The sequence below is a fragment of the Lissotriton vulgaris genome, chromosome 7, assembly GCF_964263255.1.
Source record: "Lissotriton vulgaris chromosome 7, aLisVul1.2, whole genome shotgun sequence".
NCBI lineage: Eukaryota > Metazoa > Chordata > Amphibia > Caudata > Salamandridae > Lissotriton > Lissotriton vulgaris.
Window position 1 is genome coordinate 943476979 of NC_141695.1, and position 13296 is coordinate 943490274.

Consider the following 13296-nt stretch of genomic DNA (forward strand, 5'->3'; position numbering starts at 1 on the left):
GCACTGCAGTCAGACAGGCCTTGGGCACCACTGTGCACTGTACTTAGAGATGCCCTCCTTTCAGAAATGTCATAAGTACCCACAACCTGCCATAAAGTGAAAAATCAGCCCCCCCCCCCCCCCCCCCCATAAAAATGCCCTGGTATGGCAAATGCAATAAGGAGTCATGACAAGATGGCTGAGTGATTAAACGCTCTCTGCTGGCATCTGCTTTACATGTTTGGGAAACCTTGGGCAGTATTTAGGTCCCTTGTGATACATGGCATGCACGGAAATCCCAGACAGTAGCTACTTGGACTGCATGGAAGCCATGGGTAATAAGGTTACAAATATTTACTGGTACATACGTTCCGCTCCCTCCCCTAGCAAGCAATAGCCCTAAAATATGTAAAGATACACAATTTAAAAGGCTAATATAGTTATAATTCTGAGTTTAAAAACCATGAGTATCTTGTATGCACATATTGTCTGAATTGTTAAAAATAAAAAAAAACAGGTTGGGGCAACGAAATGGTGTGCATGTAGTTTGTGTGCTAATAGTGAGGGCAAGGGCAGACTGTTTTAATGCACCATAACTGTGTGCTAATTCCTAAAAAATAAGATGGCCCGGTGAAGATTTATGCCTTTGTATGGTGTAGAGTCTGAGTGTGGTTACGTTATGAAATACATGCCCTGCTTTTGGAACATCTAGTAGCTTATCCCAGATGCAGCACTCCTTTGATGTGCTGTTAACAAGACAGTGTCTGTATCTTTCTATTGTAACTTTGAGTTTGGTATATGATTGTGTGCGCTTGAAAAAGTGAACGTTTTGTTATGCTTCTTAGTAACATGTTTTTGCTGCGTATGAAAGAAAGCGTGCTTGTGAATTTGTTGCTGGGTATTTATATTGTAATTGTTACATTCGGTGAAAAGAGACAGGCTGCCAGCATTCAAGTTGTTTGGTAAGCGCTGAGACCTTATTGTCTTGGCAGTAAAAAGGGTGCGACAAGTAGTGGTGGCTCGCATAGGGCGTGCTGCGGGGAGGGGCAGTGTAGGGGGGTTTCAAACACGGGCATACTACGGAACAAAAGAAAGTAATTATTACGTTCCTCTGTTCTGTCGTATGTCTGAGTTTTCTACCCCCCACCCTGCCCCTCCACCGCCCTGCAGCACGCCCTATGCGAGCCGCCACTAGTCAGGAGGGCTGAATGGGCTCTAGTTAAGAACTGAAAGCAGAGGCTTAGCTATAAAGATTGCTATCGCTATTCCACACAATATATAGGCCTTGTTTGGTAATGTAAATATTTACTGCAGTGGCCATAATTACAGGATAGGAAGCTTCCCACCATGATATAACCCTGGATGAAATATAACAAGATATAGACACATACAGTTTCCAGCCCAAAAAATAGAAAACAGGCTGTAACTAATCCTGTGAGCTAAGCACTGTCACAAATACATATCTCCAATAAAGTGTAAATGCCTTCAGCGTGCATATATAGTTTCAGTGCACCAATGCGTGCAACAAAGTGTTAAAAAGTGTTAATAAAGAAAAAATGAAACTCGCATATAAACATTCCATAAAGTGCCCAAAGTCGGCTTTCCTCCTGCCTACCAAAACAAGCAAGATACACAAACCAAAGGAAAATAGAAACAGAAAAAGTTCACAAATGAAACGAAATAGGCAGAGGATCAATAATGCATGCCTAAGAAGCTCTCCCCTGTGATAGCGACTGGGGCTGCGAGCTAATCGCGCTATACCAGAGATACTCAACCGAGATTGTTTTTACTGTGTTTTTACTGTGTTCCTTAGCGTTTCTGCACCAGGCTGCGAAAAATTGCATTTAGTTCGATAATTCTTTTTGGGGGCTTTTAATTTCGAGAATGTAATTGGGAATTATTGTAGGCACTCTGACACCCTTGACACGCTCTTTCAATACTTCCCTACCTCTGTCTGTGGCGATTTCTTTACGCGTCTGGCAGCGGTGGGCGCCATCTTGGGGATAGCGGGGTCAGCGCTCTAGTCGCGCAGGACTCACGCCCTCCCAGTAAATTTAAGCCAGCCTCCCGGTGGCCGCGTTGCCTAAGAAGCTCTCCCCTGTGATAGCGACTGGGGCTGCGGGCTAATCGCGCTATACCAGAGATACTCAACCGAGATTGTTTTTACTGTGTTCCTTAGCGTTTCTGCACCAGGCTGCGAAAAATTGCATTTAGTTCGATAATTCTTTTTGGGGGCTTTTAATTTCGAGAATGTAATTGGGAATTATTGTAGGCACTCTGACACCCTTGACACGCTCTTTCAATACTTCCCTACCTCTGTCTGTGGCGATTTCTTTACGCGTCTGGCAGCGGTGGGCGCCATCTTGGGGATAGCGGAGTCAGCGCTCTAGTCGCGCAGGACTCACGCCCTCCTCAACTAGCTATATAATGTGCGTTGTCTCCAGACGGCGCAGCGGGCTGGCGCAGCGGGCGCGCCGGGCGCGCGCCGAAGCCGCGCCTAAGCCAAGCCCGTCTGCGCCCGTCCGAGCCTGGAACGAGCCCAGGGCCACCCCCCTTATATCGTCACCCTCAGCAAGGTTAGTTTACACTGCTAATGAACTTCGTCATTTGAATAACACATTTCAGACTGTACATGTACCTCCTACATGCTTATTAGCTGACCCTATTGGAGGTCCTTTCCTATGCACTTTGTGCACTAATAAGAGCACGGTTACCCAAACCCACATCTCCCCTAATTCCCAGAAACTTATACATGCTGCACTTGTTAATGCCCGCTCGCTCCCCTGTCATAAAATTGACATACTGGAGTTGCTCAATAACTATGCTATTGACCTCCTATTTCTGACTGAGACTTGGGGAGACAATGCATCAGGGCCAGACTTTAAGGCTGCGATGCCAGAGGACTATTGTGTCCATAGGCAGGATCGTATTTCTGCCCATAAAGGCGGGGGGATTGCAATAATATACCGCAATTGTCTTCGTGTGAAAACCATCGACCTTAAACATTCAAGTTGCGAGGCGTTGGCTTTCACGATTACCCTCACCACCAACCAAACATTTACAGGTACTCTTCTATACCGACCACCAGGCTCTCGTTCTATTTTTCTCTCTCAACTCAATCAACTGAGCGAGCTATCTGCAGATCACAAACACTTCACTCTCCTGGGAGATTTTAATTTTCATCTCGATTCTCTGTTAGATAAAGATACTGATCAGCTTACCAATGATCTGCTCGCGGTAGGTCTTGAACAACTGATCACAGAGCCAACCCATGAAGCTGGCCATACGCTTGACGGTATATTTACTAACGACCCCCATATTATCAAAAAGGTCATATTTCCTTTAACTTGGTCTGACCATTTTGCTATTTTATTTGATATACGAACAAAAACTACAGCCCCCTACACCACGTCTGTAAATCCTGATTTTACCTCCAGAGATTGGAAAAACCTTGATTTTAATCAACTTGCACAGATTCTTACTGACGCCTTTGCAAGTATAGACACTGTACACGACCCAAATATTGCAGCAGCCACCTACACCTCTATTTTGGAAGAAGCTTTTCTCACCTTGGCCCCCCTTAAAACACACAAATGCAACAGGAAGACCCCTTCGGCCCCATGGTTTACCGAAAACCTTAGACTCCAACGACAATATTGTCGTAACAAGGAACGACATTGGCGTAAATATTACAACTCAGCAGACAAGACTGCCTACAAAGCCGCACTTCTTAGCTATAAGCAGAGCATAGTATCTGAGAAAAACATCTATTATACTGCCCAAATAAACCAAGCCCGATGTAGTATGAAGAAACTGTTTGAAGTTGTCAACCATCTTGCTGAACCTTCTAACCCCCCGACGGAAACGTCTCAAAATCTCTGTAACATACTGGCTGACTTTTTCTCTGAAAAGGTCACATCCATATTCAAGGATTTCAGCCCTAAAGTGATAACCTTCGACACCTCTGACTCTGAGTTACACGAGACTCTGACAGCCTCTACTGAATTTACTGAATTTACCAGCACGAATCCACAGGATATTCACAAATTAATTCAGTCAATCAAATCTGGTTCCCCTTTGGATCCCTGTCATCCATCTATACTCAATAACATCCCAGACATTATTTCTATGCCACTTGCACGTATCTGCAATAGTATGTTTGTCACTGGATCCTATCCTACCATTTGGAAAAACACCATTATCAGGCCGCTTCTTAAAAAACCTTCCCTAGATCCCACTCTACCCTCCAGTTATCGTCCCATTGCATCTCTGCCGTTTCCTGCTAAGATCTTTGAATCGGTCATGAACAAACAACTTTCTGACTACATTCATACTAATGACTTGCTAGACGAAACCCAGTTTGGTTTCCGGCAAGGTCATGGAACAGAGACCGCCCTGATCAAGGCGGCAGATGAAATCAGGGCTACAATGGATAAGGGTGGACACGCTGTCCTAATACTGCTGGACTTGTCGGCGGCTTTCGACACGGTCGATCATGTAACTTTGGTCGGCCGTGTCGAGGCCATCGGCATTAAACATAAAGCTAGGGACCTCATTGCATCATTCTTGGCGGATCGTAGCCAAGCGGTCAAGTTGGGTACTTTTACTTCACCCACTTTCAGCCTTCCCTGTGGAGTCCCTCAAGGTTCCTCGCTAAGTCCGACCCTTTTTAATATCTATGTTTCGGACTTAGCGAGGGTAATAAAGGAGCATAACATCAACTTGACAACATACGCTGATGACACTCAGCTGGTGTTGTCTATTCACAAAGATGGACCCACGGTCGCAGCAAATTTCAAGAATGGTATGAGGGCGATTAGCAGTTGGATGGCTTCCAACTGCTTAAAGCTCAACTCAGCTAAGACAGAAGTTATGCTGTTTGGAAATATTCAACCTGTGTGGTCCCCGTTATGGTGGCCTGAGGAATTAGGAACCCCACCACAACCTGTCAGTAAAGTTAGAAATCTGGGAGTGATATTCGACAACAAGCTCCTTTTCCATCATCATGCGAATTCGGTAGTGTCATCTTCCTTTAACATCTTAAGGAAGATAAAGAAACTTCTACCGTACCTTCCCATAGCTATGGGAAAAACACTCATATCCACACTGGTGTTTTCTCGCATCGATTACTGCAACTCCCTCTTCCTCAATGCTCAAAAAAAGGTTATCTCCAAACTGCAACTAATACAAAATGCCTCCGCCAGAATTCTACTGGGCATTCCCAAGTACAGCTCTGTCTCTGGACATCTCGACCAACTGCACTGGCTTCCAGTCAGAAGTCGCACTAAGTTCAAGACCCTCTGTATTGTCTATAAGGCAATAAATAACACGGGACCTAGATTCCTGAGAAGTTCCTTTAAACCTTTGGCAACCCCCAGAACGTTGCGCTCCAACACGGCTCACATGCTTCAGATCCCCAGAACAAGAAAAGTGACCTGGGGAGATAGATGTTTCACCATAGCAGCGGCGAAATTGTGGAACTCCCTTCCCCTTAACATAAAGATTAGTCCATCTTTGATTGTCTTCAGAAAGCAGCTAAAGACTTGGCTGTTTTCTCAATGACATCCCTGTAGATCACTTTATTCACTGTTTCATTGTTTATTATCTGGTTAGTTAGCCTTTAGCTGCCAGCGCCGAGACACCTACGGGTAATTGCAGCGCTTTAAAAATTGCCAAAAATAAATAAATAAATAAATAAACATGTAAGAGGGCCAGTCGCCAAGGACACGAACCACCCACCCAAAGGAGGGACAAATGCGAAAAAGAGCCACTGAACGAAAGGGATTTTTGACAAGTAAACAAAAGAACTAATGGGGAGCCAGGGGTGTGATTAATGCCCACTTAAGTCACAGCATGTTATTGGATAGACTTAATGCGGTAGGAGTGGTAGGGAAAGCCCTGGCCAGGTTCAGATCTTTTCTGGAGGAGAGAACCTTCCAGGTCTTTGATGGCTCTCAATCTTCAAGATCAATACCACTTACTTGCGGGGTCCCCCAGTACTCTTCACTAAGCCCAACCCTTGTTGATGTCTATCTGAAACCCTTGGCCGACATTGTCCTCCCGTATGGAGTACAGATTGTGACGTACGCCGACGACACACAGCTGGTGTTGTCCCTTAACCATCCTAAGAAGACTGAATTCGATTTAAAATCATGCCTGATTACAGTAGCTGCTTGGATGGATCCCTCCTTCTTAAAACTGAACGGAGAGAAAACTGAGCTAATGATTCTAGGGAATAAATACAACCGCTCCCCTCAAATACAATGGCCCAGCCGCTTAGGGGCTCCTCCCAAACCTAGAGATAGAATCAAAAGCTTAGGAATCTGGCTTGATCCTTCCCTAAATCTCAAACACCAGTTTGTACTAGTGGCAGCCTCATGCTACGGCATTCTCATACAACTTTGGAAAATACTTCCCCTGCTCCCAGACAAAGCACGCAGTATATTGGTTCAATCCCTGGTGCTGACACGCTTAGACTACTGTAACTCCCGATATCTGGGGGTCCCCAAGTCTACCGTCAGCAAGCTGCAGGTGGTTCAGAACTGTGCCACAAGGCTCCTGCACAATGCTCCTAGAAATGTATCAGCCAAACCGGCGCAGATGAAACTGCATTGGCTACCCATTACAGAACTAATAAAATTCAAATTGCTATTTATAGCACATAAATCTCTGTGGGACTCTGGTCCCAAAATACTAAAACATCTGATATTGTTCTACTGTCCCTATCGGACATTGAGATCTTCAAATAAACTTCAAGCTAAAGTCCCTAAGATCAGCAGGACCAGAATGGGCGGCCGCCTGTTCTCTTTCAAAGCATCCACTCTATGGAACTCGCTTCCCACCAAAATTAGGGAAGTGACTAATCACCTCGAATTGAGGAAGAAACTGAAAACTTGGTTCTTTCAGCACTTTTAGTAAGATTGGATAACATCTTTGGCGGCTCCGAGCGCTGGGATGCCTACGGGTAGCCATGCGCTATATCAAGGAATAATAATAATTAGAGATACATGACGCCTCACATAACAGCGCATGCCCTGTACTAGGCTCAAACTAAAAAAAATTGCTGCGGCTGAGAAACGAACTACAGTGAACTTTTAGATCCGGGGTTTACAAAATGTTCTAAGAGCTAATAATATTCAATGAGAATCATCCTACACTAACAATAATAATAGTGTTGTAATCGTGACCACATTAGTGGCCACTATTATTTTATTTGTGTATTTTATAGAGTGCACAGCTACCCCAACGGGGTGTCCCGGCGCTATTAAACAGACAGCAGTTGGTCCAGAGCTAATCATACTAGCAGAATAGCCAGGTTTTAAGGGATCTGCAATATAACCAGCAGTGGTCACCTTAGTACATCATGGGTAATAGATAACAGCCATAAGGCCACAGACACTAAGAAAATAATATTGGTAATAAGTTTCCCGAAGTCTGCATAGTTTGTCACTCAGCTATTTGCTGAAAATCCACACATTGTTTGTCTCGCATACTCGCTTTTCAATTTTGCAATACATATTTTATTTAATCAAGCAAAAATTTCTAATTTTGTGAACTGGACTGCTACTTCCAGTAGTTCACGAGCTACTTGTTAGAGAAGTCTGTTTAAGATCATAAAGGAAACACATGCACTGGGAAACACTTTTAGTTTTCTCCGTGCGCAGATTTAATATACCAGCCGTATCTAGCAGAGAACAAGCATTTACAATGCAATGGTTTCGCCTTTGGAAAAGTTAGAGCTATTGGCATTGTAAATGACAAAATTTGTATTTGTGTGTTGGTTTTGAAAACAGATAAATAAATGGCATTGTCGTTTACATTGCCATTAGCTTAATCTCTGCAGTCACTCTGCACTCCCTAGTCACTCTGCACTCCATAGTCGCTCCCTTGCACTCTGCACTCCCTAGTCACTCAGCTTCTACACCCCCACCCGCCAGCTCCGCAAACTACGCCCTCGCCACTGTCCCCCACATCTGAAGAGTGACCACCGGCATATCATTCTCCCACCTCACCGCCAAGACATGGAACACCCTCCCATCTGCCTTCGGCAGACCCAAGACCTTCTGACCTTCAGAACACTTCTCAAGACCTGACCCTTCGAACAGTAGCAGCATACCCCCCCTTAGCGCCTTGAGACCCTCACGGTTATGTAGTGCGCTTTACAAATGCTATGATTGATTGATTGATTGAATTCTGAGAAGTGCTGGTACTTTCCAATTAAAGGTATTGCATTTCTCTTGAGAAGTGCCGGCATCCCTATCTTTTTAACCTAAAATGTCTCTCCTTTACACACAAAAGGCATCCCTTTTTCGAGCCAATGTGCTCCGCATTCGGCCCACAGCGACTCTCCCTCAGAAACAATGTTCTACTTTCGATCCATGGCACTCTTTCAGGAGCGCCATCTCTTTGTTTTAGACACATAATGCCACCAGTAATGAAGGTACGTCACAACCTCAATGCTGTTTTCACACAAAAAATATCCACTTCCACACAATGCCTGGTTCAAACACAGTGTCTCCTTGTTAGAGGCCAACAATCTGCTCCGTTGCCACTAAAATGCTTCCCGTTTAGCCTTAGAATGTCCGATGCCAACTTGAAAATGCACACTATTATACCAAAACGCGATTTGTCACAGCAGGAATACGGTCCAAACCCTGCTCTGTTACACATACAAACCACAACTGCCACAAGGAAGGACCCCAACAAGTCCCAGGAATGCCATATTATAGAGAGATTTCCGTAACTAAGAATTAGACCTCATGCCTAAAATGTACTACACACACCCAATGTTCATCGGCATACCCCAGTATTCCATTTCAGGCCCAAAATGCACTCTTCCTAACCCAAAACGTCACGAGATGCCCAACACGTCCTTTGTTAACCCGAATACCGTCTCAGACCCAGGATGCACTCTGCCAGTGCTACAATCACCAGAGCTCACTTTGCTGCACTGCACTTTCAGACATTGTTTGCATCCTGCCTGTCAATACACGATAGCTAAGCCCAGTAATTCCCATAACACCCTTATTTTACCCACAATGACACCTCGAGCTCAGAATGCCTGCGGCAGGCAAGCAGTGTGATTCTCGGGGCACCCCTCTTTCCCACCCACCCTGCATTATTACAACCACACATATTGCGAAAGAATCAGCTCGCAGACAACGTGCCTCCCTTACACATAAGAATCCCCTCTCCTCACTTGCACTTACCCAGCACTGTAGCCAGCCGGTGGTCCATGCTCTGGCCTAAAAATATTTGCTTCATACACCGGACTGCCCCAGCCCGTCCCGTCACAGCACGAAGATCCCTTCTTGCACCCAGGTTCGACTGTACAGTTCCTCACCCCTGTCCCCACCTCCTCTCTTCAACTTATTCTCAATTAGGATCCAGGAATGTGCTCCTAAAAGTGCAGTCCACACCCTAGCAACAGGCAAAATAACAGCACCCTCGGTGAGCCCAGGCCAGGCAGGGCCAGTCCCTGCTCTGAGGTGCCTCCGGTAGGAAGTATCGACCAACTCAGAGGCCTGGGGGCTCCCATTTGGGGTAATTTTGCTCATTCGAGTATCTTACACACTAGTACCAATCTAAAAAAAGTACATATAAAAGTAGTTATCTACAAGTGTTCCCATCCTCCAAAATACTTCTACAGAAAAATGTGACACCATCTCTTTCGGGCTGAAAATGTGGCTTGCTTGCCAAGAATGCCCTGGACCCCGGTTGCAGCTTTAGCCTCCCCGTTCTGCAGATTTCTCCTTTCCAGCCTTGCTCTGCCCTACATGCACTGCTCGTTGCAGGCGCTGCGCGTGCTTTGCAAACACCTTATTAATGCGTATTCCTCGTTACCCTCGGAACGGACCCCCCTGCTGAAGAGCAAGCAAGGCTCCAGAAGGAATGCTGAGATTACACGGCTCGCCGAGCATGCTGCCGCTAAATTGAACCCACATTTGCATAAATGCAGTTGCCCACGGCACCCTGGCTGCAGAGTGGTAGGGGATTCCCGCACGCTTAAAGTTTCTGAATCCGAAGTCTCGAGGTGAGGCACCACATCTTTTAATCCCGATGCGACCCGTGATTCTCGTCACGGGTCTGATCCACTCAGAACTGGGGCCGAAGTTGTAGGTTGATATATATATTTGTGCAATATCTATCGCCGCTATTGTAATGCCTGAAAAGTGCAAGTGTGTTACGTGCCTTTTCTCAGACAGTGGCCTTTTCATGTGTTCCCAGGAGCGCACCCCTGCCTAGAGTAGATTCACCCCTTAGAGGTGCAGCGCTCCTACATATTACTTATCTGTTTAATAGTATTTGTTGAGTGCTGTTGACCCCGAGTAGCTTCTTGGCTCAGAGAATTGAGGACCTGCCCTAACTTGTCTATATGCATAAGTAAATCTTAATGGTATTAATGAAGCTCCCACCTTATAATTTTTTTTTTGCTATGAAGTCAGGGGTTGACCTCAGCGAAACAGGAACAAAGGAGCAGAGAAAAGGAAAACACGGACAGCGGGAGGGGGGGGGGGAGGGAAAGGAACGGACAGCGGGAAAGGAAGGACAGCGGGAGGGGGGCGGGCTCACGGACAGCGGGAGGGGGGACGGGAAACACGAGTAAAATATGCTGCTTACCTGATAGCCGATGTCAGGCAGACGTCCCTCATTGCGTGCCTTCCAGGAGAAATGAACAAAACAAACCTCCCCCCACCAAAAAAAAGCACCGCCCACAGCCGCATGACGTGGGCCAAAAGCGAAAAATTCTCGGGAACGCCTCCGAATCTGGTCCGGCCTTGACGGACAGATCCGGCTCCCATGGCTAGCCTCCATTTATGGAGCTAGCCAATGGGAGCCGGGGGACGTTCCTGAAGCACATATGGTAAACAAAAGATTTCACCTGCGCCGAAAAGCTGCGCACAAGTGCGCAGCCTTCGGCCAGGCAAAACCTAAAAAAGGACGAGGCCTGACAAAGTGGGATAAATCATACATCACAGAATTCCTGTACATGTAAATGACGTAAGTTAGCACATCGTGAGATGTGGACTGGTCTTTAGGTAAATACAAAACTTTTTTAACAAGCTGGTACCTACAGAAGCCTGGTTTAGTTTGGCTAGATATGGTAATGTGCCTGGCTATCCCAAAGCCACCAGCTCTTTAGGAAAACTGTCTAATTCTGTGCAAACCATTGTCCATTTCAACAGAAGAGTCCACATTCAGGAGCCTCGACTACTAGGTGATGACTGCTTCATATCATTCCAATCACTTTCTATCTCCATCATTCTCCATATAGTTTTTATTTTCGAGTAGTTTTTGCAATTCATGATTTTGAATGAAACTGCACTTGTTTCGAGTTGAATACTTGAGCCCCTTTTTTTGCCTTTGTTGTTTATCCAGGTTCACTTTATGGCCAATGAGAGTTGGGGATCTGCCTCACTACAAGTATTACATCCCAGACGCTAGAAGAAGACATTTGGTGAAATATTGGAAGACCTGCTGGGGTCAAAGTTCTTCAGTACTACTACTTTCTTCAGTCTAATGAGGCAATAGATTACAGATTGCCCCAAATAGGAAAATGGGCACAAGAACATGCGGTGGGCTCCTCTGTCATATCCTTGGCCTACACCACATGTCATCCGCCGGGCGGAACTCTGGTCCATCCACTCATTGGACAAAAGGCAGAGCCTCAAGATGGCAACAAGTTTTCAGATCATGAAAAGATCCTTCCGCTTGTTCACAAAGGAAATATTTGCAGATCTACTGAGATAGCATTTGGACATAAAATTGTGATGTGTGAACTCCTAATCACATGACAATGACACTAGTATTTATTGTGTCGTACACGGTATGTGGGGATGTTCTAAATAATGCTATTTTTAATAAATGATATGGAGATACTCTTGTCAAGAATTAGGTCCATGCATATATTTATATTTACCTTTGTGAGCATAATAGGTCATGTATTCAGGTTGGTTGCTTGCCTGGTGTTTAAGCCGCCCCAGGCTGCTTTAGAGTGCTGAGGAGAAATAAAGGAGGAAAGATATTAAGACGATCTGGACTGATGTAACAGATTATATGAAATAAGGAACATATGTCATGTTGTTTGCATGTTGTACACTCTTCTGAATTGTGGGGGGTGGTGGTTCTTGATTTCACTGTGTGAAATTCCCATCCACAACCGTTTGATTCACCTGGCAGAGTTGCACTCCTCTGTATTTTTTAAGATGTGTATGATGAGCTGTGGCAGAGATGAACACTATGGCACGACTCTCTGAAGTACTGTTGAACTGTTCCCTTTTACCCCCTTACCTTTGTGTTTTGTACGTGCCCAGCGTCCTTCCTGCTCGTCTAACCTGGTCGTGAACCTGCTGTTCGACTCACTTGCAGCTTCTGCTTATGTGCTGACATTCCAGAGCAACCTCCTACTTATTAATATGTTCGTCTCATCCCCTATGGCGCTGTGTGGCTCAGGTCCCTGTCTTCATACCTACCCTACTCCTGGCATGCGGATCTGATGGATTTGGAATACTCTGAAAGTTTCACGAGGAGTGAAAATTGTGAATTAATTAACCACAGAATGTATAATGTATTGTTATGTTTTTTTATCATCTTTATTTGTGGTTTTTAAACTATTCACACGTCAGATTACGATACACAAGGACACCCAGAGCACACAGACCAGGCATAATTTCCTGCACCAAATGTTTACATGGTCAACACAGATGTACACTCCTCCCTCAGATCATTTTCCATCTGATAGCAACCCTCCCGTCATAATTAGGCAGGCCTGCCTTTGACTCCTCTCCATCTCCTCACTGGCCCATAGTGCTCACCTACATTGTTGCCTCTTGCTGTGGGGTTTCGGATCCTGTATTGTGTGCTTTCTGTTATTATGTGGCATGTCTGTAACATTAGTTAACATTTCTACCCACTCCCCAACTTCACCTGCTGCCTTCTCATTAGTTCTGACATCTCTATCTTATCTTTTCTACTATGGCTCGGCTCATATCCGCCACCTAGGCTTCCTTAGTGGGCCTTCTACTCAGTCCCCAGCTTTTCGCTATTTGGTGCTTTCCCAACTATGCTGCAAATTTATGTTATATGTATGAGGGTGAAATGATGGGATCCTACATGAAAGTGGCTTAAAAATCAAAGGGTGAGCGTGGTGTCATGGCCAATCATTACTAACTATGGAAATACATTGATTGAAAGTGAAACCAGACTGTTAAAGAGATCCCAGCAAAAGATTGACTGTATTCTCGTCCCTCCTCCCTCAAATCATCATCATAATTGTCCACTAGGATTAGTTACCCAAAAAACACTGCCTCGAGCTAG

The 13296-nt window shown here is 45.2% G+C and overlaps 1 protein-coding gene across 1 annotated transcript in view; it reads left to right on the forward strand.

Moving 5' to 3' along the window:
• The window catches only part of LOC147702786 (histidine--tRNA ligase, cytoplasmic-like), a 244763-nt gene extending 232892 nt beyond the window's left edge, over positions 1–11871 (forward strand). Inside the window, exon 14 of the mRNA XM_086931377.1 lies at positions 11359–11871. The gene's annotated coding sequence lies outside the window, so the exon portion shown is untranslated. The remainder of the gene's footprint in view (positions 1–11358) is intronic.
• The last annotated feature ends 1425 nt before the right edge of the window (positions 11872–13296 follow it).